The 6739-nt window shown below is 44.5% G+C and overlaps 1 non-coding gene across 1 annotated transcript; it reads right to left on the bottom strand.

The window, feature by feature from the left end:
- Positions 1 to 468: 468 nt before the first annotated feature.
- LOC127676913 (U6 spliceosomal RNA) lies at positions 469 to 575 on the bottom strand. Its single transcript, XR_007976321.1, has one exon. It is a non-coding gene; the product is annotated as a U6 spliceosomal RNA (small nuclear RNA).
- Positions 576 to 6739: the final 6164 nt, after the last annotated feature.

The following is a 6739-nucleotide window of genomic DNA, read 5'->3' as shown; positions in this document are numbered from 1 at the left end:
TTATTCGATATAATTTATTTACATTTCAAATGATTTCCCCTTTTCTAGCCCCCCCCCACTCCCCGAAAGTCCCGTAAGCCCCCTTCTCTTCCCCTGTCCTCCCTCCCACCCCTTCCCAGTTCCCCGTTCTGGTTTTGCCAAATACTGTTTCACTGAGTCTTTCCAGAACCAGGGACCACTCCTGCTTTCTTCTTGTATCTCATTTGATGTGTGGATTATGTTTTGGGTATTCCAGTTTTCTAGGTTAATAACCACTTATTAGTGAGTGCATACCATGATTCACCTTTTGAGTCTGGGTTACCTCACTTAGTATGATGTTCTCTAGCTCCATCCATTTGCCTAAGAATTTCATGAATTCATTGTTTCTAATGGCTGAATAGTACTCCATTGTGTAGATATACCACATTTTTTGTGTCCACTCTTCTGTTGAGGGATACCTGGGTTCTTTCCAGCATCTGGCAATTATAAAAAAATATGGAACGCTTCACGAATTTGCGTGTCATCCTTGCGCAGGGGCCATGCTAATCTTCTCTGTATCGTTCCAATTTTAGTATATGTGCTGCCGAAGCGAGCACCCACATCTGCTTCTTGAAATGGAAAACTCGAGTATTAAGCTATAAAATCATAGATTTGTTTTGCCTCTGGGATTGAAACCATCCATGCAAATTAGCCTGAATAGATCCGAGCTGGACTCTGCAGAGCAGGCCACAGACAGATGAGCATTTTCATAAAACTTGGAGTCGGGAGCCACTGCTCTGGTGAAGTGCACGATCTGGTGGCTGCCGTCCATGGCATCGCCAAGCGACAAGTGGCCTTGTGTCTCCTTTCACTTGCTGTGCTGTGGTTTTCTTCTTCCTTTATGTTGTCTTCCCAATGTCCTTCTTTAGGCCCCCTCTCTTGCTAGTTTGTTTGCAGCCACCTCCCCTCAGCACTGGCCTGACCACACACTTCTGTGGCTTTAGTCCGTACTCGATGCGGATGGGATTCAGTTCTTCATTCTCGGCCTAAGAATATCACTCCAGGGCTGAAGATCTGTGCTCCCCAATGCCTCGAAACATGTCCTCTTCAGGGGGTTTCTGAGCAACTATGACTCACTATTTACTAACAACCCTTGACCTTCAAACCAAACAGCATTGCTCTTTCTCCTGAGGGGGCCGTCCTCACGCAGCTGTTCAAGCCCAGAACCTGGGGAATCCCCCTTTCCTTATGTATATACATTTTACTCCAACAAGCTGCCACTCCCAAGTGCTTTCAATATTTCCTAACTTTTCTATATCATTTCTGTCTTCCTATGGTGTTAGGCTCTAACAGGATAAAAACAAAACACTTTTATGTTCTTTTGAACACCATTCTGAGCACTGGGCATAAAATTTCATTTTACTCTGCCCAGCTAATCTCATTGGTTATTGTAAATCTCATTTTCTAGGGGGCCGCTTGCCCAAGCAAGTAACCCAGCCCACCGGGGCAATCCAGGAATCCGAGAGCCCATTCCCAAGCACCAGGATCTGCAGCTGGAATACGGCGATCTCACTGTTCTTACTGCCATCTCTTTCTTTTCCTGAAACTTTCCATGCAGCTACACCAAGGCTTCTCCCATAGTGTTGATTGGATTATACTTATTTGGAACCATTAAAGATGACTCATTTCCTATTAGGCATAATCTGAATTTATTGGCACGATCTGAATCACCTTCAGGGTTTTTGCCCAAGCTGAACCCTTCAAGCCTCATGTTTAGGACTTTGACATGTTCCTAATACAGAGGCTCATCTTTATGTCTGTAATGTACCTCCCATCCCCATCCCCACCCCAGCCCAGCCCCTTATTATGCTGGTAGACACCAATCCATTCTCCTATCTCAAGTATTATTTCCTTTTTTTTTTTGATACTTGTAACCACTGTTTACTTTTTTTATTGGATATTTTATTTATTTACATTTCAAATGTTACCCGCTTTCCCAATTTCCCTCCCAGAAACTCCCTATCCCATCTCTCCTCCCCTAGTTCTATGGGGTGCTCCCCAACCCACCCACCCACACCTGTATCCCTGACATCCCATTTCCCTACACTGGAACATTAAGCCCTCACAGGACCAAGGGTCTCCCTTCCCATTGATGCCCGACAAGGCCATCTTCTGCTACCTATGCGGCTAGAGCCATGGGTCCCTCCATGTGTGCTCCTTGGTTGGTGGTTTAGACCCTGGGAGCTCTGGTTGGTTGATATTGTTACAACCTCTTCAGCTCCCTCAGTCCTTTCTTTAAGTCCTCTGTCAGGACTCCCATGCTCAGTCCAATGGTTGGCTGCAAACATCAGCCTCTGTATATGTCAGGCTCTGGCAGAGCCTCTCAGGAGACAACTATATCAGGCTCCTATCAGTGTGCACTTCTTGGCATCCACAATAGTGTCTGGGTTTGGTGACTGTATGTGGGATGGATCCCCAGGTGGGGCAGTCTCTGGATGGCCTTTCCTTCAGTCTCTGCTCCACACTTTGTCTCTGTATTTACTCCTGTGAATATTTTGTTCCTCCCTCTAAGAAGGACCGAAGCACCCACACTTTGGTCTTCTTTCTTCCTGAGCTTCATGTGGTCTGTGAATTGCATCTTGGCTATTCCAAGCTTTAGTGTTCTTTCCTGTGGCTCCTCATATGTCCTGAATTATATTAATAGAATTTGGATCATTGCAATATAATTACTTACCAGCCATGTTTAGCCTGGGATGTCATTCTGGAGAGCAGGGAGAATGGATGCTATAAACAACTTTTTATCTTAGACACCTATAGCAGGAAATATTTAAAAAGGCACCATCCCATGCTGGCCCATGGTCTCACCGCCTCCATGGTGAGGCCCATGCAGCGACTGCCCACCTCATGGCTCCTTTGCTGTGGATTCTGCTCACATTTCTAGCCATCCACCCCCCCACCCACGGTTAGCTGTCACAAATCCCCATAACCTGGTAAAATCAAAACTCTAGAGACTTGTAATTTATCAGTCAGATTTATATTAGAAAATTCTCAACCATGAAATGTCCCGTACAATGAGCTCAAAACTCAATTGATACAAACACAAGCTACACACCTAGATAGGGCAGATGCACCCTAATTATTATTTAATCATCTATCCTAGAAATACCCAGTACTTATGGTTCCCAGGACTGTGTGGTTCTGGCTCCTCTTCCTCTCCTGTAGGTTCCATCTTGTCTCCTCCTCTCCATCTCCTCCTATGTCCCGCCTTCCCTCTGTCCTTGTCTCTATATTTCTCAGCCCACCTTTCTTTGCCACTGCCCAATCACAGGCTCTCGCCTTATCTTGCCTGCCCTCACCTGTGCACTGACAGCAATCTACAATTCCCCCTTTTTGTACAATTAAAAGGCTCTTTTCTCAAAGATATAAATTGAGCACAACTATTACCGCTCTTTCATTTACAAAGTACAAGATATGCCTATTAACCAGTCCATCATTTTGTCAATTAAATAAAGCACTCTGCCATCTATCCTAACTTAAAAGGGTTTATACTTTCATATCTGTTATGTCCTGGTTTAGCTTGTATACTATCTGAAAACTATCTTCTTAAATATATTCTCTCAATGCTAAATAGCCTGGGTTGGCTATGAGACTATAACTAGTCTTTCAAACCTGTCAGAAGTCCAAGGGTGACCAATATTATATGAAAATATAGGAAGCCCAACACAGCTTCTAGAACTGAGACAAGTTGTAGAGACAGCTGCAGCCCCTGTATGTCAAGAAGTTGAGCAGTCTTCAGCCTTCTGGCCCAGGCTTATCTGACAGACCTTTGTAATTTTGAATTTGGAGCACAGACAGATATCTGACCCATAGTAGGTGTTCATAAAAGTATCTCTTGTTTAAAAGATAAGAAACTTGAATCTCAGAGTGTGGGAAGCGGTAGCCTGAGCAGAACAGAATTTCCCCATCAAATTTTATGTGTGATTTCTAGAAATAGCCAGTCATCAAGTCTAATCATCTAATATACGATGCTTTTCTATAAAATTCACTGGTAGACATTTCTTGAATGCCTATTGAGAATCAGCCCCATGCCAAGAAATAGGCAACACAAACAGAAGAGTAAGACACAGGGTTTACTTCTGATGGGAGAAGACTTACTCAGCCTCAGTCTGGGGCATTCAGATCAGAACCCATGCAGATGATGACAGGAAGATCCTGCTATCTTCTGCCTGTCTTCCCTCACTGGGATTACACGCACATACCACCATATCCCTGTGGATTGGGATAGCACAGAAAAGAGGTCCTGACCAAGTAGGGTGGGATCAGAGAAGGCACAGCACGGTGTCACTGATGCTAATCATCTAGAGAAAGAGGGCAAGGAGCCAGTGACTGCAGAACACCAAGGAGGAGTGGACCTTTTTGAGCTTCAACACCATTTGAGTTTGCAAATCAACTAAACAAGAGACAGGAAATGAAGGGCTTTGTATGCCACAGTAAGAACCTTAGGTTTTATATTGAATCTTGTGGGCTGCCTGGAAGGGTTTTATACCAGAAAGTGACCTAACTGACCCGTCTTAATAGTTGCTCTGGCGAGGATGGTCCAGAGGAGCTGAAGGGGTTTATAGTCCCATGGGAAGAGCAATGATTTCGGCCACCCAGATGCCCCAAGACTCCCAGGGACTGAACCATCAACCAAGGGGCACACATGGTTCCAGCCAAAAATGTGGCAGAGGAAGGCCTTGTTGGGCATCAGTGGGAGGAATGGTCCTTAGTCAGGTAAAGGCTCAATAGCGGCCCCAACAAAGGGAAACCGAGGCAGGGGAGGTGGGAGTGTGTTGGGTGGAGGGGCATGTACTTGGAGGCAAGGGGAAGGAGGAGGGGGAGGAGTTGAGGGTCTTAGGCGAGGGGGATATCAGGAAAGGTTTTACCACTGGCAATGTAAATGAAGATGATATTCAATAAAAACAAATAAAAAATCACAAACCACAAAAAACTAAGTAAATAATTGCTCTGGCAGTAAGAGACAGGAAGATGAAAATAATGTTTCTTAATTTAAATAAGAGGTTCTAGGATTAGGGAGGAGACACGGCTCAGCGGGTAAAGATCCTCTTGCTCTATAAGCAGGAGGATGTGGGGTTTGTTTGTTTGTTTGTTTGGCTGGTTGATTGTTTTTTTTTTTTTTTGAGACATGGTTTCTCTGTGTAGCCCTATCTGACTTAGAACTTGTTGTGTAGACCAGGCTAGCCTCGAATTCACTCTGAGAGGGTTTAATCCCCAGTACCCTTGTAAAAAGGTACAAGATGTGGTGGCATGTGCTTGTAATCCCCATGTGGGAAGACAAGTAGGTAGGTCCTTAGGTCTCCCTGGCTGTTCAGCCTAGCATACTTGGCTGAGCTCCAGAGCCTATTGGGAGACCCTGTCTGATCCTGTGGGAACCTTTCATAAAGACAGAGCTAGAGGACACCGGGAGGAGGGCAGGGGGGTTGGGAGGTAAGTTGGTTCGGGTATACCTGAGTTTGCAGTGTTAGAACACTAGAGGAAAATACTCTATAGAAGTGACTCAAAGCCCAGGGAAGAGGTGAGTCATGAGCTGCTGTCAACACTGACAGCATGAAGGAAGGAAGAGGACAAGATAAAACCGGGCTCTGAAGAGGATTCCCGTGAAGCAGGAGAGGAGCTGCTGGTGCAGTGTCCTCCTCCAGAGAGAAGGAAGTCAAGAGGTCACAGCATCTGCACACGGTTACCGGAACACCAGAGGTATACTGAGCTAATGAGAGAGAACCATATGCTCACTCCAGACCAATGGGATTCTCCCCAGCCAGAAGCCTGCTGTAGTTTTAAGAGCTGAAGAACAGGCTTTTATTTTTAAATTTTGGATATTGTACTGGCTGGTTTTGTGTGTCAACTTGACACACATTAGAGTATCACAGAGAAAGGAGTTTCAGTTGGGGAAGTGCCCCCATGTGATCCATCTGTGTGGCATTTCCTCAATTAGTGATCTAAGTGGGGAGGGCCCCTTGTGGGTGGTACCATCCCTGGGCTGGTATTCTTGGGTTCTATAAGAGAGCAGGCTGAGCAAGCCAGGGGAAGCAAGCCAGTAAGGAACATCTCTCCATGGCCTCTGCATCAGCTCCTGCTTCCTAACCTGCTTGAGTTCCAGTCCTGACTTCCTTTTGTGATGAACAGCAATGCAGAAGTGTAAGCTGAATAAACCCTTTTTTCCCCAACTTGCTTCTTGGTTATGATGTTTGTGCAGGAATAGAAACCCTGACTAAGACAGACATAAAGTCAAAGAGATATAAACACAGATATGAATAGCAATTTTTATCCTGTATGGCAAAAGGCTTTTGAATATTTGCCCTAATAGGCTAATGTATGTATGTATATGTATATATATATGTATATATATATATATGTGTGTATATATATATATATATATATATTTGATTTAATCTCACCATAGGCATGTGTCTTTTCAAATTTTCATTTTCTTAAAGAAACACTGCCATCCCCAGTAGAACTCATTAATAATACACAGAGCCAAGCATTTCAATTGTATAGAGGTTTTATTACGTTTCCAGAGAGTTGGAGTGGGGGAAAGCAAAACAAAGACAGGGAGAGACAAGTGAATCCTTGGAGAACCAAAGCATGTTCTAAAGGCTTAGTTTGTGCTCTTCTGCAATAATTCCTTGGTCCTGTGGATAGGTATGTTAATCTGTGCATTCGTGCAATATTCAGTCCCTCCATATCCAAGCACCTGGGAAATCCAATTAGCTTGGTCTTG

Source organism: Apodemus sylvaticus, chromosome 1 (assembly GCF_947179515.1).
Source record: "Apodemus sylvaticus chromosome 1, mApoSyl1.1, whole genome shotgun sequence".
In the NCBI taxonomy this organism is placed as follows: Eukaryota; Metazoa; Chordata; class Mammalia; order Rodentia; family Muridae; genus Apodemus; species Apodemus sylvaticus.
Note: the sequence above shows the minus strand (reverse complement) of the source record. Positions and strands in the feature narration are given on the sequence as shown.